Consider the following 22,734-nt stretch of genomic DNA (forward strand, 5'->3'; position numbering starts at 1 on the left):
AAAGGCCAAATAACCACATGCACTATTTATTTCTACAAAGCTTATGAAGCATCTAGAGAACATAGTGTAATCCAAGAACCTAGCTAGAGAGAAACAACTCCATATTGTTTGCTATTTATATTATTAACTTTTGCTCCAACATATACCTCCACACACATAAAACCACCAAAATGTCACCATTTGTGGGAAATACCATGACTGTGCAGGAGTTCAGCATGGGGAACAGAAACTATACCAGGTTGCCAAATGCTATTCCTACATGAAGTGTTCGGAGGTTTCCATGTCCTTGTATAAGCAGACAGCACTTTTGTATTAAATACCCCCCCCCCGGACAGTAAGACACGTGGGAGAAAAGGAGTCTGATTCTCATCATAACTGGCTTGGCTCTGGAATAGCTCTAGTTTATTTTGAAGGAGTACCTCCCACTTCACCACAGCTTTAGGCACTCTGCAAACACATGCTTCTCCATCCATAATCTAAAGCATTACTTTTGGCATCATAACTGCAGCCATCCCTTTATCAATGTGCTGTAGTTTTTTCAAACCTAGCTTATGTTCACTGAGGGAAGAGTTTAAGCCACTTTCATGCTATCACAAGAACCCCTACACCCATTGAAGTTCAGGCATAGGCAAATCCCAAACAGGACCAGAATCAGGTCAATATATACATTTTGGAAAATATTTAAGGACAGGATTCTGAAACTTCCACTTCTATAACTATTGGTACTCCAAACCCAGTGCTTGCCCTTAACCAAGAACACTTGCCCTTCAGTCTGAGGGTAGCCAAACATATCATGTTGCTGTGCCTGCACACAGTCAGGGGAAAGCTGCATGAGGGTATTTCAGTCACGGCCTGTATCTCTGCTGAAATTTACTTCTTAAAAGCATTCAGTGTCTATTTACCAAGAGGATGGGAAGTCACCTTGCAATGCTTTCTTAACTACACTCATCCTAAGTAATTTACTGCTTACTTATAATAAAAGTTACAATAAAACTGAAAAAGACAAGGCATTAGATATGACACTCATAAATATTTTTCTCTGAATTAAAATATATTGCTGTAAACAGTTAGGAAGCAGGGTGCCTTTGTATTACAGAAAATACAGAGCTTTATGATAAAACATCTTCGTTACTGAACCAGCGTTGTATTGAGACAGCCTTACTCTGAGAGAGCAGTGCAAACATGCCAGTAAATGCAGTTTTCTGTTCTTAGGGTAAGAAAGTGTAAATATGTAAACTAGAAAAGAAATGTACTATATATTTAGTATGTGCTTACATAACCACGTAACCCTCAACCCTGAGCAGATTAGACCTGCACATTAACACTAATATTACAGATCAGCATATTTTTCCTTCCTGATAGCAGCTGTACAAGATCGTGGCAGAAGAAATGCCTTTAAACCAGGAGTAAATCTCTGCATTTCAAACTAGGGCTCTCTCCAGCTTAATCAGATGTGTTTTCAGTGTGAACAGAGTTCTTGTATTCAAACTAAAACAGCTATAGTACTGACAGTATGCCATCTTAGCAACTGCTTTCCACAAAGATATGTCCTAATACTGCAACATTTCCAAACACTTTACACAGATATTTCTTTACAAGTTACACTGACAAAAGTAACCTCATCCTTTTGGGAAGTACCTGATGTCTATTTCATTTTCTGTGCCTTTAACAGTCAAGCCTCCAAGATTTCCTTTTGCCTCAGCTCTAAGCACCACACAGTTCAATTTTAGCCAAATGAAAAATAACATTTATTTTAGCTCTTTAATCACTCTACTTCTTACCTTTTTTTTCTAACTAAGCCTTTCCTTCCATTAGAAGCAAAAGCTGGCTTCCTGTTGTATGCAGGGTAACCTTTGCTTTTAAGGAAAAAAAATCAGGACGCTGTATTCCGACTTACCTTGAAAGGAAGTGGCATTCACTGCCAGCTGTGTGACTTTTCAGTAGCTGCACTCAGACTCCAGTGTTCCAAAGAACCACGATGTCACAAACCCCTAAAGCTCGCAACCAGGAGCAGAGGCAGATTGCTCTCGCACGCCCTTCCTCTTCACCCGGTATCTGACAGCTGTACACTTTTTAGGACTGCAGCAGGACTTGTCTCCCAGCCCCTTTGCCACTCCTGATAAATCATTCCCTCCCTGCTACTAAAAGCATGCTGCTATTATATCTTAAAAGCACGTCACAGCTTGTATGCAGTAGCTGTGGGAAAGCTGCATTTATTTATACAGGAAGCTTGAGTACAGCACTTCCTACTTCCCATCCGAGTCTCAATTCAACTGCAGGTGATTACTTAAACCCTGTCAGCTTCCAGCCAATGCATACCCTACGTTCTTATTTGGGTATCTGTAATGCTTTTAATCGGAACTGCCACCTGAGCCCTCACATGATAAAACTGAAAGAGACAAGGCATTAGATGCCACACTCACAAAAACCCTCCCAATTGCCATTTAACCTGTTTTAGGATAGCAGTTTGTATAGCTGCTGCTCTGTCAGCAGATGATGTCTGAAACATTGCTGGCTTCTGCTTATCCACACATGTGAAAAATGTTATCTAAAAGAACACCAACTTCTTCACATTGGAGGGGAAGGCAGCAAAAATCCTAAACTGACAAGTGAAGCACCGGTGTAATTTCAAATGTGAGTGCTTAATGATGATGGTGCTCACCTTATTCTGCCAATAGGTAGGCTTCTGTGCAAGTGGGGCTGGAAATGCTGCAGTTCTGCACCCCAACCCTATGGGTGTGATCCACACCAGCCAAGCAGCCCAAGAAGGTACTACTGTGCCACGTGACACACGAGTCCTCAAGAACTTTTCCTGCTGTAGGAAATGTACCACACCCACAGATAAGAAGTGCAGACACATCGGAGTGCAGGGGGTGCAGAAAAACAGAGGCAGAAACAAGTATAGATGCTAATCCGCAATTTTCTCTCCATGATGAAATAAGTTTACTTTGTGCAATTATGGCTGGCATTTTGCCTTCAGGACTTTTCTGTGAAGACCGACGTACAGGCATTTCTTCCAACGTACAGAAGCTCACAGCTGAGCTTTTAGTTATTTTCAGACAATTATACTGCACCAGATTAATTTAAGGAAGAAAGCTCATGCAACTTTAATTCAGCCTCCTTGCAACTATGCATTACAGCTTTGCTTCAGTTATCATCACATACTCTCTTTCCCCTCAGAGTACGTAAAAACTTTTATCAATCTATTTGGCATTGGGTGTTATATTTAATTTTCTATCTGGAGAGGGAGGGAGTAATCACCAGAAAAAATACAGCCATTCCAACATGTGGAATTATATTGATCCCAACAGTGTTCATCAATAGGATTAGGCAACCTAGAGCCATGTCACAGATATTGCCTCTTGAGCTAGTAGAGCATTTCCCAGTAGGAGCAGACTTTCTTTCATCCTCAGCAGTGACCAATCCTAGACAGTACTCAAGAAACACATGGGGCTCAGAGCTATTTTTTAGGCCTCAGAGCAGTAGTGAAAATGTTGAATTCTGTCTCAAACTTGACAATTAGAAAAGCAGCCTCCTTCAGTGGTCAGATTTTTACCCTCCATCTTCTGTTCTAGTATGAAATACCTTAAGCCTCTCTCATGGTCTTTTCGCCACCTCTCCTCTCTTCTCCCTCCCTCTGTTCCAGTTACTATATTTTCTTCCTGCAGCTGCTACCTTTGCTACCCTGCCTCCATCACACAGGTACTTGGTAGGCCACAGATGAAGCATTGCAAGAAAAATCTTCCTGCTCTCAGCTCCTGTGCTCAACACCACAGCACTTGAACAGCAAAAGGACAACTAACTCAAGGATGAGATTGGTGAGACAGGAACGATACAGGAAATCAAGTCATTCTTGCAGATGTAGGGAAAATGGCAGTGCAGTAGGTCCAGAAGCAGAGCAGGGCAGCTGCCAGTAGCAAAGTAGCAAAAGTAGCATCTGGTTTGGTATTTACTCCTTGCTGGCACAATAAAACAAAAACAAGCCTCACTGCAGTAGCCTCCACCAGTCAAGAGAAATAACTGCAAATAAAGGCTAATCATCTTTCCTTCAGATAAATGATGAGGCCAGCTTGTATCTAAGGGAGCTGTTCTTTTGAACTAAGGAAACTAGATTAGACCATTAAAATGCAGATAAATTACGGAAACTTCAGCTGCAAACATCACAAGATATTTTTATTCCGTTTTCTACTATGTATCTCTATGCATAGAAGTTACAATGTCAGTGCACAAATGTGGAAAACTGCTTACAGCAAAATATCCCTTAAACATCACAAAATCGGTGAGAAACATTGTGAATGTTTCTCAAGACATCTAATTTTCTGCAAAATGTTAGTATGTGCTTATTCCAAACACTCCACTTCTAGGGTATCAAGCTGCAGTCCCCAGATTTACATGCAGAAGAAGCACTTACTGATGCTCCGTGGACAGCTGGCTATTCCCCTTCTTCCGTTTTCACTTCTGTATTTGCCCCTGCTTCTGTGCTTATCCAGGATCTCTGCAGCAAAGATGAGCTGAAGGTGATGTGGCACTATGCAAGAGCTCAGGCTATAAGGACTTGAGATGATCAATACTGATGACTTTTTCCACTGCCATTACCAAAGGTGTGAGCTGGACTCTTATGAGCTCTTCTGTCAAAACTGATTTCTCTTCCAGCCCAGGTACTGCATAGTTTCACAGAAGCACATCTTCTTCTTAGCAAGCTAATTTAGTGAAGTGTTATGAGTCATGCGAAAATTGCTACCCAGCTCAAATCCCTGAATCTCTTAACAGAGATTGATTGATTTCCTCTTTCAGCCAACAAAGAAATAAAACACAAGTTCACAAAGTCATACAGTGCCAGTCAAGGCACAAGCTAAGCCCTCCCCATTTGCTTTCTTCTTCAGTAACAATGATACAAAGCACAAAACTGAGAGGGTCCAATTAAATTTTTGGACACTCTTAACTGATGCTTTTATAACTCCAAGGCTGGCAGGATGGACGTGCCTCTGAGCTGACAGATGCCAAAATACAGTACCAGTGTGAATTTTTAGTGGAGCTACTAGCCAGTAGAAGAATAAAGGTTATCATAGTTAATAACTAACATGGCTGTGTCATCCTTGCAGCTACTTGAAATACTTACAAAATGACTAAGCCAATTTGGCATTAACTAAAATTACTAATTAATTTATGATGTAGGTGGTTAAAAAAGTAATACCATGACCAGTGAAAAGCCCTCTCATATCCCACAAACAGAATACCATTAACAGCAAGTGAAAACACTGAGTTAGTGTATAACCAGCAAGCAGTTTCACTGTAATTCTACAGAAAGAAGTAGGATTAACTTGTGAGGAAAACCAAGGAAATTTTCACTACCTCGATTCACCATTTTCAACTCATAAAAAGCAAATATCTTTAAAAATAACTGCTACCCATAGGCATAAAATAAAATCAGGTTTTGTAACAAGCTTTCTAAAACCAGAGCCTAACTAAGAAAATCATGGTTTTATCCACTTCACATGCAAATTATCCATTTTCCTATGGGCAAAAATGGAGTGTATATGTAGAAAGATGGTTTCACAAGAAAAGTAGATACTAATGTGTAACATAACCAATGCTGAAAACAAAACAGGAAGGGGTTTTGCACAGTGGATATACATGTATTATCCGAAGTTGCAAGCATGACACCCCTGATGTCAGGGCTAAGAATAGTTTTCTTTAATGGGAACTATTTTAAAGGGGGATTACACCATCAAAAGTCATTTGTGCTACCTTCGTAAATCTAATGTTTTAAAAAAGGAATCTCTACTAATGTATGTATTTATATAATCAGGCAACACAAGAAATCAGATGTCAGTGCAAAAAATATAGACCTATGTAATATTTACATGCAGCAAGCTTTACTCAAAACAGCTACAAGAAAATCAGGATGACATCTTTTCCTGTTTAAATAACGCTACTGTTCTACAATTCTGACTTGATATGCAAGTCATTCACTGACAAACCAGGCCTGAAATCTTCATTATTCCCTTCAGATAAAACATAGTAAAACTTTATTATAAGGTGTTTTGCACTGGAGTGAAATAAATCAAGTTAAATGATTTTGAAAGAATAGTAGGTGCAAATCCAAGAGTTTTATATTTTACAGTAAAAAAGTGAGTGGGATGGCACACTGTCTACTGAACATTTATAATCATTATGATCTCAAAACACATGGATTTGTCTCAGACACAAAGAGAAATGGTAGGTGACTTACACTTATCCTGCTCTATGAAAAGGCAAAATGCAATACTCATTAAAATTTGTTAGCAGTCCGTCTCCAAACAAAACATGATCATATGGCTTCCATAAAGCCCTCTTTCTTTTCTATAGATACTTTTTCCTGTGTTTATACTTTGAAGCACTTCCTGACATACTGGAAACTAGCTTTTGGTATTTGATCCATATGGAACAGTGCTAGAGGAAAAATCCATACAGCTTCACCAGAAAACAATGAGAAGACAGCCTGCTACTCGAGTGGGTAAGTTTGAGGTGCTCAGAAATCTCAGCTTAAAGATCAAGGCTAGTGGCTTTTACTGTACATTACTGGAGTTCCAGTGCAGCTTGTTTGCTGGTGGCAGAGATCCTGTTGCCACCCTGTGCAAGCGGGTCCAGCTCCCCAGCTGGATAGCACACAGAGTTTCACCCTGACCAGCACCACCTCATGAAATGCTGGAAAAAAATAAAACCAGCTTTCCTAGTTCTCACATTCCTGTGTAACACATACAGATGTGGAGTTGCTTAGGTCTTCTGAGGATCAGCTAACAAGTGAGAATTTCTAGCTGCAAAAAGATTACTTTCTAGAGTAGTATCTAGGGTACCATATTACATACATATGAAATAAGGGACACTGAAGATGTCCTCTTCTCCAGCTCTCTTTTAAATTAGGCATACATTTTTAACAAGAGTATAGAAAAATTGCAAAAGAAAAACTTAAGTTTGGCTACATGAATTTCTTTTCTTTTAACTGCTTACAACCAGCTTCAGCATATGGCACAGGCTTTCAATTATGCACAGATTATTTTTTTTCCTGTTTGCCCAAAGTGACACCATCTGTTGACTTTTAACCAGTGTTTTGGTAACGTACCTAGAATTGCAGTAATTCCAGACATCAGAATCACCATCAGTTGAGAAAGTGAGAGGGCAAAACCATCCTGGCAGCCAACACAGGAAGCTTCCTCTGTAAGAGAGGAGGTCACCAACCTGTCTTCATCATGAGGAAAAAATGTGCACACTGTTTTCATTTCTCCATTTCTACCACTCCTTCTGTCCTGTCCCAAGCTCTTAACAGCCCTTTTCTGGAAATACTAAGAGACAGCTTTATTCCTTCTGACCCAAGCCAGTCTCTTTAAGTCACAGTTTTGCCTTAGCTTCATGAGACTCTATCTAGCTTGTAAGACAGAAGGAGGGGAGGGGGATGTTATAAAACACATTTCAGCCCAGGCTTTTTTGGTTTAACTATACCTCTGGAGTCAGTGATGCACAGATCAGAGATGAGACAGAGCTGAGGCACCTAATTTTATGGCTATAAAAGCCAACAACAGGACTTCCAGAGACATGTGACAGGCAGGATCAAGGTGTGGAGCTAAAGCATAACCTCCATTCATCTCTTTTCTTTAGTATTCAGGTGTGACACAGACTTATGCTTTGACTAATTTAGTGTGAGGAATTGTTTCCAAGTTGAGAGGGGTTACTCCAGTGGTTATGCATGGAAATGCTGGAACTTAAACACACCCATGTAAGAAAGCCAAGAACCTGTCCCTCTCTCCCAGCATCCCTCTCTTACTCCATTCCCCTCCTCTTTATAATCTCCTTTCTCTATCTTGGTTTACATTTCATGCACTTTTGGTGAGACCAGACGTTAAAAGGTTTGTCCAGATCTACTTTTCCCCCTACAGAATTTAATTATGCTGTTAGATAATCCCAGATAGTAAGAGTTTTTAAGGATTTCAGCCTCTCAGTGCACCATAGTAGGACTGTTTGAGCGAGCCTATCCCTGCTGTTTCAAGCTGGCCACCTTTGCAGTGACAGCATCCAATAAGGACACAGTACGGCTTCCCAGATGAGAAGCAGCAACATCTTAAACTCATGCAACTGTTTGCTGGCAGCCATGGTGTTACAGCTGTATAAACAAAATCCAGGATCACTCCAGATGTGGGTCCCTTGTTAGGACAGAACTTTTTTACCCTCCTTTGCTTAGAGCAAAAAAAAAAAACAGCAATTACAATAACCCCCTTGGAACAACATCACCGCCACCTAGCAAGTGGTTGCTAAATTCAACAATTCCAAAATTAGCATACTGAGAACTCAAAAACAAACAGATTGATTGCTTGCTGCAAGTGATGTAAGGATTCATTCAGTCACACTGAAATAATTTGGCTGGTTTTATCTTCGTGTTGTTTATTTTTGTGTCTGTTAACATTCAAGTGCCAGGTATGTTTATCAAAAAGATGCTTTTTACCTAGTAACTTTTCAAAAGTCTCTTGTAAAACTAGTTAGACTCATTTGGACAGAGACAATCTCTAGGAATAGAAACATGAGTTTTACGAAACTGGACAGGGGCAGAAGGGCAAAAGGCATACCAGAACCTTTGCTTTTCCAAACACAGATAAAATCCAAGCAAATAGTGTTTTCTGCTTCACTGCCATCTGCGGTCATTGAAGAAATGGTAAGTGAACTCATCTTTTTGTTAAGCAGGACTTAATCTGTAAGAATCCATGGGCTTCACTTAACTCCCCTATACTTGTCAGGAAGAAATATAAACATTCGGGCATATCCTCCAACCTTTTATTTTAAACATACATATGTATTTCCTGGGATATGACAAAGCAAACTAGTTAGGAGCAAAATCTATCATAAATTTATTCCCACAGAGAATCACTTTGGATGATATAAACAAAGTTTTGAAGCGTGAACTCAGAATCTGTATAGATTCCACAAGTTCTATTTTTCTCTGACCACAGTATATGAATGCAACGTGAAAAAAAAACACGCTCAATGAACTCTATCAGTAAATAACAAAATTTCTCCTATATGATTGCAATTTACAGATCTGGAGAAAAAGCAATTTCCCAGCTCACAGGGACTGGAAGTGCTGCTTTGTAGAAGAAGAAAAAGAGGCTTTAGTAAAGAGTAGAAACAAATGGCCTGTTTGCATGGATAAAGCAATAAAGTCTTGACATCTCCCTTACTTCCCATATGACCAAACTTGTCAGCTCCCGCCTGCAAAAGGCAGATGGGAAGAAACTTCCAGAATCTTGAAGTCTACCAAGGAGGTATAAGAGAACATGAAGTTTAAGGAAGAACAGGGGCCAAAGGCAGGAAAAACATTTGACTCTCTTGAATGTCAAATTAACAGCATGAAGAGACTGAGCATTACACTCTCCTGTCTCTCTCCCTGCTTTTTGTTCATGTATGGAGTACATCTGCTATAATGAAAAAAAGGCAAGTGAAAGGGAGGAAAAATCACGCACACAGAATATTTCTAACATTTCATGAAAAACATACAAAAAAAGGAAAAGTTATTTCAATTTTGCTAATTTAGTTTTTCCTTTCTAAAACCAGCTTTTAAAATAACCTTTTAGCTTTGCATAACTTCAAGGCTTTCTGAGAAACATAACAGAGAAGGTGAGAAACAGCATTTCCCAGTAGCCTCACAGAGATCAAACTCAGCGACAGAAGCAGACATGTAGCATCTCCAGCATCCCTTCTGGTGACCACAAATGTCTCTCCAGTCTCTGAGTGTCCCAAGGAGCAAGCTGCCACAGGCTTCAGCTGTGAAAGCAACAGGAAGCACCTTTCTGGGCCGATGAAACTGGAACAAATATGCTGCTTCCTACTGAGCAAAGCTCAGAGAGATTATCCAGCACAACTTGGTAAGAACCACGTTCTTCACCTAAGATTCTTTTGAAATACAGTCATCATCAAAATATGCCACAGAAACTTGCTTACAATAATGGCTTCTTGGGTTTGGGTTAAAATAATTATCAGATTGTGATATATGTAGCACCCAAACTTTGTACATGGAACAGAATTTGGACAGGGGAAAATGATAACTTATTTCCACCATGGTTTTGCTCCTGATCATACTGGTTTACGGATTTGAAGGGTTTCTGGCAGTTCTGTTTAACTGGTATTTTTAGGAATAGTCATTTCTTCCCCTCCCCCACCCCAAAGAAAAATGACAGGAAGCATGAATCAAGACTGTTTAAAAACTAAAATAACAACTTCCTTTGTCCTTATTGATAACATTTTTGGGCTTGTGACCTGAGTGGATATTTGTGTGTGTGTTGACTGTTGGAAATCTTTTCCAGTGACTCACTATTTTGATGCAATTTTTTACATAAAGCCAACAGTTGATCTTTTGTGTCACTTATTCTGTTCTTGATTAGGAGGGAGAGGAGGGATGTGAAAAACATAGGAAGAGTAAGTAAAATGAATGTTTTACAGGAAATTATATGGATGTTCTGCTGCAGTTAATTTCCAGTAAACACAGCAGAGTCTGGCATGAATGGAGATAGTGATAAAGGAAAAATTCCAAGAATCAGCTTTAGCAATTTGATTGTCTGTCCATGAAACATGGAAGTTACTTTAGCTTCCTTCAACTGACAACAAATGCACAATGCATCTTTTGTCATTTAGTGATAACCCAAATGTACAACACTCCATGTACCATGGTGTTTTCAGTATGGATACCATTATGAGCCAAGAGGTCCATCCACTGCTCTGTCCCGACCACCCAAGGTAGGCTACTGGCACTGTATCAGTGATTAAGATTCCCTCACATTAGAGTGTCCCCAGACTGATGACCAAGATCTCTGCTCTGTACCATCAATTGCCAAACATTATTTTTTCAATTATAAATTGTATAGGAAGAGTACAAAATGCTGATGAATTTAAAGCAATGAAGGGTTTGATTGTTGTGTGTTTATAGGCATGTTGCTGAGGAAGTCAGTAAGAAAAGTACTTTCCTCATTCAGAAGGTATTGTAAACTATGGTTTTTCTCAGGAATGAAGATTTATTAAAAAGGCAGATTTATGCTCCAAACTTGTACATGAAGAAACGGGTGAGTAACAAAGCTGACGAAGCCTCGTTTCTAAGGATTTATGTGCCTTAACACTACTAAAACAATAACCCCCAACACCCTGATACTGTGTACGATGTGCCTCTGGGCAAGGCTCAATGCAGGTTACGACTTGCATTGATCCACATGAGAGTGGTGAGGCACTGGAACAGTAAAATGCCCCATCCCTGAAAGTGTTTTGACCTTGGAAAAAGTGCACTAATTTTATCAGCTGGAACACCACAAAGAAAAAACAACCCTTACTCATTTGTGCCCCAGGTGTCTTGTATACTTTTTCATACACTGTAATGTGTCTTGCACTTTCAGGCTAGAGGGATTCAAGAATAAAGCAGAGAAACATACATGCTCAACAGGGAAATGCAAAGTGAATTACTAGAATGAAAAGTTAGTCAATATTAAAAAAAAAATAGTTTTCTAGTGACCATCACTAATCTGATGAACTGGATTGTATTTGTTTGGAAGATAATACAATTGACCATTCAAACAATACAAACTGTTGCACATACACATGGCATATGTCAATCTTGCCTTAGCTAAGGTAGAATAGACAAATACCATACACACTCTAACCACCTGAAAACTAGATGTGAATACAAAATAAATATTCACTCATTGCCTTCAGAGGTGGGATGGGATTATGAGGTGCCACTGATACCTCTCATTTCTGAATCTCTCCCCAAGGTCTTCCTTCCAACTTCTCACCTTCTTCTCTTTAACTTTTCAATGTATGCCGTGTATGTCTTGTAATCTCAGCCACACAAAGACTTTGGTAGGCAGTTCTTAAAACCTCCTGATCAGTCATCCCTGTGCTACGTGTCTGAAACTGGCTAAATCTACTCTAAATTTCTAAATCTTTTCACCTTTTCTTCCAAATAGTCTCACTCAGCAAAATCCCAAATATCCCACTGTGAATATGACAGTAGTTTATGACTTTTACTATATATAGAAACATAAAACATGCTCCAGTGTGTTTGATCTTGGTTTTGCCTTAAAGGCTTTTGTGTGAAATGTGTTGAACCGACATTTTTGTTAGTATATATAACTTAGTTCCTGTTTTACTGGAAATTCAATATGCATGACCATGGTATTTTTATGCTTGTCATTAATGTGGGCATAGGATTATCATAAGGCAAATCCTTTAGGAAATACCTACTTTATAATTCTTAACTGCTAAAATTTCTAGTATTAGAATGAAAGTAATTGTAAGAGGCTGTATTTTGTGAGACTGTGAGCTGAATTAATTAACTAGCCAGGTATCAATTACATTTTATCTTACAGATTTTCTGCATCCTACTTCAAACTGTAGTCCTCCTGCAGGGCATCACCCAAAACCACAGAAAGCTGCACTGTCAAAAAGAATTCATAGCCTCAGCTGCAATCACAGGGAACAAGGAACAGTTATTGAAACAACAAAAGAAGAAAAGGCAGGAAAAGTGTGACTGGAAGAAGCTACCTTTTTATACAACTAAATTATTTAGAAAATTTGACATTTCTTCTTCAGTCTCCTTTCTTCCTCATCAAGAAAATAAATAACTGCAATTCTTGACCAATATTAACTAGTCATCACTGTTGGCTAGCCACAGGTGTAAGTCACAGAGGAAGTGAAGAAGCTGAAGGAAGAGATGTTTCCCTTATGAATAATAAGGCAAGGTGCTTTTTTTTTTTTTGGGGGGGGGGCACATAAAGGATCATTAACAACATGAGCAAGGCAGACATCATTGACAGAAGACAAGGGAGCAGCAATGTGCTCTGGAGAACCTGAAATGTAGAGAGAAGAAGCAGCAATCCTCCCTGCTGGCGGGCTCTGGGAGACAGGGCACTTGGCATGAGCTACAGGCCAGTGTAGGAAATGGAACAGCCACAGCTGAAGAGCCACAGTCACCATCACAGGTTGGCCAATGGTAATACCTAATGCCTGAGAAACACTAACAACCAAACCACACATTTCCTTTCACAATTTCCAGAACTGCCCATTTCATCACTTAAAAAAAAAAAAAAAAAACCAACAAACTTTTCAAGCACATTTTATGAATTCAGCAGAATGCTTTTCCAGACCCAAAAGCCATCAGTTGAATTCAAGTGTTTTTCAGTCACCTTATTTTATTACAAAGCTTTTGTCTATCTGTCTGCCACTGGGGTTGGCAGTGGCAAGAAAGAGAGGCTGCTGATCCCAACTCAGCCCCCTTGCAGAGTCACACAGAGCTGCACCTTTCCTCCAATACAAAGTCCCAAACCCTGCTAACACAATCCGCAAGGGATAAACAACCTGTCTTTGGCTAGACACATTTCTCCTTTTCAAAGTCCATTTAATCCTCATGAATGTTACCTCTATCAAGCCTGCCTTGAGCCAAGTGGCAGAGCACTACCTGGCAGAGCAGCTGAAACCTAACATGTGGAAAAGGGCTATCCACTCTCCTGAAGCTCAGATCTCCTCTTGAGCATTGCCTTGCCATGTTTTAGACTCTGGGAAAGCTTTTTGCCTTTGAGAAGTGTCACAGACTCCAGACCTCCTCCTTCATTTCCACCCCCTCTTTTGAAGTGAGAACAATTTCTCTATTTCCCAGCTCACCCAAACCAAACAAGCTGTCCTCTTACTTCTTTTTTTCAGCCCTTTCCCCCCCTACTGACACCATCTACAAGAACACTGGTGCAGTCCATCTGCGTTCTCTGCAGATCTTCAACCTTTTCTGGGACATGCAACATTTGTAGACTGCTTCACAGGAAAACTGCCCCACATTGGATAAAACTACCGTAAAACTAGCAACAGCTGAGAGCAGGATCTAGCCTGAAAGTTAAAAGGCTCACACAGTATGCTATCAACATTTGAAGTATTAGACAACCTTTAGTCCAGTACATATGCTATGTACTGTGACCATACAATTACGTTTTTTGTCTTAGTATCATTCACAAAACTGATCTGATGGTTGCTAATCAGCTTTTCAACTTCTGTAAAGGCAAAATCAGTAATGCACACTAACAATGCATGGGAATTTCCAATAGGCTTTCCAAGCGGACAAAAAAAGTGATGAAGAGCCCTCTGCTCCTGTACCTCATCGCTTTCAAAAAGCTACTGAGCTAAATGAACATGCTAAGGTCACCTAAAAACCAGGTCTGACCAATTATTCAGTGGCCCTTCAAGAACAAAATAAATACTTTAAAACACTGTTCATATTTAATATTTCCTCTAACTTCAAAAGGGAAAAGTCAGTAAAATAGAAGAGAGACTACCTAGTCAGAACTACCACAATAAAGAACCAAAAAACACTGATGAGAAAGTGCAAATTAAGAGCTGTTGTGAAAACTGGATAGTGTCTGGCAGCAAGAGATTGAAGAAAAACACACTGCCATGTAAAAGAGGTATAATGTCTGAAAAGATGTGCAATTATTATTATTACCCAGCTATCACAGGGTTTAACATTATCTCTTCAGACTCCACCAAACAAGTTCATAAGGATCTTCATTAACTGAATCAAATAGACACTGCTGGAGAAAGAAGTTACTGGTGTTCCCAACTGCTCACTTGTGGGATAAATACCTTTGAGATCCAGAGCACAAAACAGTGCACCAAAATAGAGTTTACCTTGGGGGGGGGGGGGGGGGGGGGGGGCAGGTTGCCAGAATGATTGTAGCTTGCTTACTAAACTTCAGTCACTCCTTCTGCCTTCCTTTTATTTCGCTTCCCATCTTCCCTTATATTACAATGTGCTGCATAATGTTGTTAAACACATACGTTTACGAATGTTAGAGAAAAGTAACCTTTTGAATTCATTCAGCAGGAACCAGAGAAGTTGCAGATGAGGACCAAAGACGATTCTCTCCATCCCCTCTGAAACGGTGGCTCTTCCCAGGTGTACATCAGGCTTGATTATTAAGTTCTCTCTCTGATGCAAGTACATACCAGTCTTGATTTTAAAGTTCCCTTTCAGTAAAACTACTGCCTGTGCTTTCTTTCATGCTACTGTGAAGAAATATGAACACAGAAAGCTGTATTTTTCTATCAATATTCTACAGACATGTAAAAGCTTTGCCCTCATGACTTATATTGTCAACAGAAAGCTTTAACTAAGTTACAGTAATATTATTCAGTTGAATTTAGTTTGTTGGATAGTAAACATATGTGAGCTATAAATCTCGAGAAACAAAAAATCTATTTAGCTGTAGGCACTTTTATATCACCAGTGGGTTTAGGTATGCTTTCAGCATTTTGTCTGTTCAATGCTAATGCCAATGGATTAGGCAGATTTGACAGGCCTACTGGTGCAGCTCCCCGATAAATTATAGGCTTTCTATCCACAGCAGGCCCTCAATAATTCCATTTTCTGTGAAAATGAAAATGTATCTTTGGAACAAAAGAAAGTACTCGGTCATCGAACCATTCACTGAAAGTTTAGTTAGTATACAGCCATACATCAAAGCATGCCTAGCATTCTGTAAGTCACCCTGGGAGCAGCAGGAAAAATGAAGCCTGGTTTCCTATGGAATTATGTCCTACATTTAGCACTTACAGTATAATACAGTCCCTGAGCCCTCCAGTGTAGCACATCTGTATTCCCTAAACTCCCTCACAGCAGTCATTACTCACACAATACCTGAGCTTCTCCATCACACATACAGCTCTCCTTCTCAGTGTCCTCCCTCCATCACCTCTTCTCTACACCTTCTCTCTTCCTACAGTTACCACCCTCGCCCTCCCTCTTCCATCCAGCTCCTGCCAGCATAGTGCTACAACCATGACCAGCAGCAGTTGAACAGAATGAATTAGACCTAAGCTCTGTCTCCTCCAGTCTGGCAAAAACCACTCTAAATTGGGCAGCGAGTCCCAACATCACTTGGAGAGAAGATGGACAAACAAATAGGGTCATTGCATACACTGTGTTCTCTTCAGAAGCTAACAATCAAGTCTCTTCCAAAGGCTACTGGGATGGTGCTTGGCACTCCTTTTCAGGAAACACATCAGCATGCCAGAGGTATCAGAAAATTCACCTTTCAAAAATGTCCTGGTACAATTATTTTTCATTGCGCAACTTCCATTTCTGTAAGCTTATTTACAAAGTTAACTCAAAAGAGAAAAAACAGCCAGTTGCTGTGTTCTATGCATTTTATAAAAGCCTTTAAGAAACCATCTCAAAATATTAGTACTGCTGCCTCAAGACTGAGGTCCTCAGTCTCATCTTCCACCTACAGAAAGGCTTTGCTATGACAGAACAGGATGCACTATGCAATTCCTAAAAAACAAAAAACATGGGCTTGTGGCAAGTTTTTCAGTTTCCTCTACCTCTGAGAAATCAGTGATATCAGCAAGAGATTTAACATGGATTTGGCTGTTGTGTTATGAGAGGGATCTCAATAGCAGTCAAATAGCTTTTGCGGTTTTATTTTTAAACTGTGTCATTGAGCCTAAAGCAAAATTTCCTCTGTGGTGGAAACACGCAATCTGAAAAAGTATGGGCTCGGCAAAACCAATATGGATACTTGGGGGTGAGCTTACAGCTCCATCCAGCCTGTCTTTGGGACTCTTTTGCACAGGCTGTCTTTTGAAAATGAAATCAAAGGCAGGAGTGGAAAAATGGGGACCCAGTTGTGGCTATGCTGGGTTTAGACAGCATGGCTGTATGCTTCGTATTGAGTAAAGGTTAGTTTTTACCGTCACCCACATAAAATTTTCCACTTCCAGCTGAACTACTTGGATGAAATCTGGGAGACATCAACTTCAGATAATGGATAGAGAGAAACATATCTATGTATCTATCATAGAAAGTATTTAGCTGTGATTATAGTGACCAACACCCATTTTCTTAGATTGTCAATAAGTTGCATTGCTAAGAAAAGGGATTGGCACTATTTACTGTTGCTTAGTAGAGAACCTGCAGATTTCATAAACTTTATCAAAACCATAGAGCATCAGACCTCTGCAGTATTTCCACCCTTACCAGTATACAAAGAAACAGGAATTGGTTTTGGACTGGTACTACCAGTTTCTACTGGCAGAAGTCAGGGCCTAATATGATGACCTAATACGATGCCCATATGCGCTTTCTTCTCTTCCTCTTCCTTCATCCCCTCTTTACAACCCAGGAACACATTACCTATCCCTCTAGAAAAAGCCATGCCTTTGAAGGACAGTATTAATATAAATGGTTTTAAATTACAAGAGGCATTGAGGCAAATAATACTACACATGAAAGAGGATTCCCCACATTTGTTAAGGCCCCTAGTTGAATTTCTTTCATCAGAAAGACAGAGCTCTGAATGTGCTTTTAATTTCTGGCTTGTTGTTGATGATTAAGCTTTGTGTAAATTTTTTATGATTTACCAAATGTCAAAATGATACATCTAATTATTTTTAAAAATGTTTTTAACAGAAATGTTGTCAAATGTTCCTTGTCTACAACCAACTTTTGTTTCAGAATTTATGTAATGCAGAACAAATATACTCTCCTTGAAAGAGTCTTGTATCAATTTTAATAACTAATGGTACTAGTTCATTATTTATCCTCAGACAAGTTAAGCTTTTTAGAATTATGTGACTTTTCTAAACATAAGCCTTTATCTTCTAATAATGTGAAATACATTCATCTTTCCTGACTCTGCTTGGCACAATTTAGCTTCCTCCTGAAATGCTGCAATTCTTGGCAATTATCTGAATCTTGCTCTGAAACCTAGAACTGCCAAAGCTAAAAATATAAAAATACATTATTTCAAGTAGGAACTGTATCTATTTATTCACACTAGCAAGAACTGAGTAGAGTTAACAAATGAGCTCAAGCTTTCCAAAATGACAATACTGTGTACTCAAACAAAGCCTAGTCAGATAGAACTAACCATGACACCGGAGACTGAAAAAATTTTGAAATGTATTATGTTCTTTTCACTGAGTATTCGGTCTGCTCAGCTTAGTGCCAGCACAGGTCCTCCTTAAATCCTAGACTGTATTCAGGGGATAACCTTCTGATTATATCAAAGGAACCTTCTCCTTGCCAAAATATTTGCTACCTGACTGGCATTTTCACTAGCCAAGTGTGTTTTGTAAGCTTTATGAACTGTGCTGCAGCCCATGCTATTTTGGTTCTATGATAGCTAGAAGCAGCAGCTGAGACATCCAAGCCTGTCATTTTCTAATCTAAGTCACCACATGCATCGTGCTTCATCAGTGAGGAAAAGTAGAAATATAGCAGCTGGACGTGCCCTAGTCTGAATAGCTGAATAGCACCTTTGGCCATATAGTGTCCAGAAGACATTTTAATGAAGTCTGATGTCCATAGCTCTAGTTTGTACGTACGCAGAAAACTAAACCACACATACATATGCAATGCATTCATCCTCAAAGAAAACTGAAATTACTTTGATTCTGCTAATTGTCAGGTATAACATCAGCAGTGTTCAGGAAGAGCTATGCTGTCCTCCATGGAATCCCTTCAAAGCTCCTCAGCAAGACGGGCAAAACTACTGTTACTGCCCCAAGTATGGGAAGAAACTAAGTAATTTTGTCCTCATCCCTGAGCCAGCAATATGAACTTGGGAACAGCTGCAGAGCAGGGGTATAGGTGGGGTAGAGGTGCTGGGAGGGTGGTTATGGTAAATGGCGAAGTTATTGGACTGTAGGGGAGTAAGGGTGAGGACCTGAAAGAGGTCTGGAGAAGGTTTAGCAGCAGTCAGGCATGCTTTGGGCCTGTAGTAGGTTTTCTCCTTCCCCTCTAAACCTCCCACCCTCCTTCTCCCAGTCTGACCTTGTACAGCAAACCCCTCTGCCTACTGCACTGTATGCTCTTTCCTCATCTCTCTCCCTGGCAGGCAAAGCACACTAATTCCCCTCCCATCGCCCTTACATACATTTCTCCATACATTGTTTTCCCCCCACTTCCCTCAGGAGCTTCTGGCATGCAAGAACAATAATGTGATCTTGATGGGACTTGGAGGAGAGACAGTTAAAAATTGGACCACCAGTGTTCTTTCCCTGCTCTCTTTGCAGGCTGTTCTCGTCAGTTAACACTTCACTCACCATCAGCCAGGATCTTCCCTGACCAGTTTAATTCTTCCTTGTAAATCCATATCCTCCTTTTGGATAATGTATATTTTGAGTCATGAAGTCTCAGGAATCTGAAAGAAAAAGTCAAATGGAAATGTCTCCTCCCAATCTTGAAACAGCTGAAACAGAGTTCCTGCTCTTGCGACCACTACACCATTACTTCCACTACAAGCCTCCTTCAAAAAATTCCACTTGGAGGCTGAATGTTTTGTCCAGAACAACCACACCATGGGCTAAAAATAAGCTGCATGTACCTGTGACTGGAAACAGTACAGCAGGCCAGGAAAATCCAAGAAAATGGGGAGTATTTGACAGCCAAAGAAAGTCCCTCAAGTAAAATTACTCAGCTACTGCCAATATTATTTAACACTGAAAAATCACCGCCGGTTTCTAGGACACTAGTCCCATGAAACAACTACTTCTCAACCTCTCTTTCAAGTCTCATTTGCTTCTTCAATGATTGACTTGCTGTAGGGAAAAAAAGTGCCCTTCATTTTTCTAAACAAGCAATCTACGCATTGTCCTCCACAAACTCTTCCTGAAACAAGTGTCTACGTTTGTGTGTATGCAAAAGCTTTACATTTCAATGCACAGCAGTATTAATTTTGGTGCCTAATTTCAGGCTTCCCTCTGACAATATAATATTATGCTGCCTAGAGTGATGTAAATTGGGTACCATAATAACTAATTCAATTTGAAATGTCTCTTCCTTTCTCTAATATCAATTATCTTCTACAACACCACAGTGTCATTGAAAACGCTAGAACAAATTACGCACAAGAACAACTTTACAAGGAAAAAACAAGAGGATGCACGAAAAAAAAATATATCTGATTACAAACACTGTGTAAACTGAGACCATGAAGATCACTGTTCCCCTACAGCTTATAGAGTGGTCCTATTTTACAGTTTTTCCCATCAATATAGAGCAGGTTTTGCAGCTCCCTTCTTCCCCCGCCACCTCCTGCCAATGGTATCAGTTAACACTGGTATAAACACACACACAGAGTCTGAATTTCAGTCAGTGTAAGATGACAAAGCCTTTCTCAGCTGCACTAGAAATTCACACCAGCTAAGAATCATTCTTGACATCCACAAAATAAAAGTTTGACCCTTTTTTTAAAAGCAGGTATGAAGTGATTGAGAAACATTTTCAAACAAGCAGAGTGACATTTTACATTCACCTCGGCATACAATAATCGTGTATGCAGCATGATACAATGTTACTATAAATTAAATACCAAGTAAGGAAGGAAATTTAAAGGTGGACATACAGGCAGAAAGAAATATAAACCATGCAGTTACCTTAAAATAAACCACTTGGAATGGGAACATGAAAAAAAATCTTACCTGCTAATCAGAAAAATGTACAAAAAATTTAAGCCTGCTAGGTTTAAAGGCCCCACTTCTCAAAATCTCAAATACTTGCTACATAACAAAAGGTTATACTTCACTTCTTTCAAAGATACTGATTCATTGCTCCTTTAAAAGGAGTGTGTTACACTATTCTAATAAAAAGCATGGCTTTGACTATTTAACTCAAGATAAGGAAATGCCTCAGACTCAGCCTCAATTATTAACATGACATTGTATTATTTTGCATTAGTCTAAAGAGCCCTCTAGTGTTCACTTACCACACACATAATAAACTATTTCAAATGACTAAGAAACTTCCTTGCAAATCTCTACCTAGTAGCTCGGTCAAACACCTCTAGCTAGTTAGGCACTGGGTGATATATCTGCATGAAGAAAATAACTTAAATCCCATAGTTGAAATTGTTTATCAGGAGACTATTTCTATATTACTCTCTGTATAATTTTAAAGGACTTGTGGGTTTAAACAGTTCAGCCAACCATTAATAATATTCATTGATATATATTCATTTATATACAGAAAAAGAGGCTGCAGTCGTCAAAATGAACCATCTCTCTCACTGAGCCACCACTACTGAAAGTCAGTGACTAATAAATCAAACTGCAATAATCTCCAAAGAGGTATTCTACTACAGAGAGAAAAGAGGTTCTGTTCAGTTCTTGATGGACCACCTTGTTCCAATTTAAGTAATGAACTGCAAAAAAAATCTTTAGGCCATGATGTCGGGAAAAGGCAACATTAGCTAAAGATTTCTTACTCATTAACACGCCCCGCTCCCTAATCCCCTAATCTGGGTCAACAAAACTGCCTGTGGAGATAAACTACAAACCACAATATGCCACAGTGCTACCATGGGCTACATGCCTTTGAGTTCCCTACCCACTAATAAAAGATTGAGGAGGTGAATCAGTTTTTCAGAAGCATTCCATCTTCACAGTTGTTTTGGATGAACTGATGGGTCCAGGGAAACACCTTACTTACATGGGCACCTAAGAATGAACCAAGTCTTCAGAAAATCTTGACCTAAAGCTTTTAGCCTTCTGAACAATTCCTGCCCCTTAAACTCTACACTTACTTTCTTCTCTGGATTGGCCTTGCATCTTGTGATGGAAGACTACATCCAGGCCTTGTCTGAGCTAAAGAAAGGTGCCTATCTGAGCATGAATCAGTCCACAACCCTACACAGTCTCCATGATTCAAATGTAAAATGTCTCTTCATTACCTTTGCATGGATTAACAATCCTTCCTTTAAATGGGCTCCCAAGAATTAGACAATGCAGGGTGAGTATAGTTTTCCACAGATAGAATCATAAAGCAGTCTGATTTGATCTACTCTGTAATCTCCAACACCTTGAGTTCATGTTCCTTAAAATGTTTACCAGTACACTTGCTATTTAATCTTCCAGCCCACACCACTAACAAGCACTACAGATTACCCAGTAAATGGTGGTTGCCAGGTATCACAGAATTAGCGGTCCCTTTTTTTTAAGGGGAAACTGGTTTTTATCCAAGTACCTGTAATATCAGAATTAAGTCAGTATAAGATTGTAACTAACTTCCTTTCCTCATCATAATGTCAGGAAGCTATCGTTGGTTATGCCTTAGAAAGTATTTCGTCAACTGCAGTCATGATCCAGACAAGAAAGAAGAGTATATTCTCTGCATTTAGCATTTAAGAAATTACTTGTGTACTTACAAACACATGTCAGAGAGTTATTCCTTACATTGTCCAAGCAGCATCATGTGAAACTCCACACCCAGGCTCTTCAGCACCTTTCAAAACAAAAAAAAAACCAAACCAAAACAAAAACCCCAATGTTGTCCCCCTCCAAACAAACCCCCAAACCAAGAAAAAAACTGAATAAACTACACACACATATAATTTATCTGAAAATCTATCTAGTGTTTACAGAAGCAGAGAAGACTTTGGCCTTGGCAGAGTTGGATATAACACTGCCACTACTGGAGAAAAAACTTTCTCAGTAGATTATGAGTTTACTTCAGCTCGTACAATTCTTCTAGACTCTGCTATGCATTCAAAATTGTCTAGGACATGGTACCTCTAACACCTGTGCCGGGAGTATGGAGTGTAGCCTAGAGGATAATGTGACAGCAAAGACAAAACTTGGAATGTTCTTTAAACTATAAATGCATAACTTGTATGGACCAAGTGGTTACACTGGTACTTCCACATCAGTTCAATTAGCTTTGATGCAGCTCTTACAGGTGAATTT

At 39.5% G+C, this 22,734-nt stretch overlaps 1 protein-coding gene across 2 annotated transcripts in view; it reads right to left on the reverse strand.

Annotated features, from left to right (window-relative positions):
- RNF144B (ring finger protein 144B) overlaps positions 1-22,268 on the reverse strand; it is a 66,634-nt gene extending 44,366 nt beyond the window's left edge. Inside the window, exon 1 of one of the 2 annotated variants that reach the window (XM_057424349.1) lies at positions 22,201-22,268. The gene's annotated coding sequence lies outside the window, so the exon portion shown is untranslated. Of the gene's footprint in view, positions 1-1,897; positions 2,477-22,200 lie in introns of those variants that run through there. The other variant, XM_057424348.1, reaches the window with a different exon arrangement.
- Between the last annotated feature and the right edge of the window lie 466 nt (positions 22,269-22,734).

This window comes from Pezoporus wallicus, unplaced genomic scaffold (assembly GCF_028554395.1).
Source record: "Pezoporus wallicus isolate ANWC-B61680 ecotype Strahan unplaced genomic scaffold, APGP_CSIRO_Pwel_v1 contig_5485, whole genome shotgun sequence".
Taxonomy (NCBI): Eukaryota; Metazoa; Chordata; class Aves; order Psittaciformes; family Psittacidae; genus Pezoporus; species Pezoporus wallicus.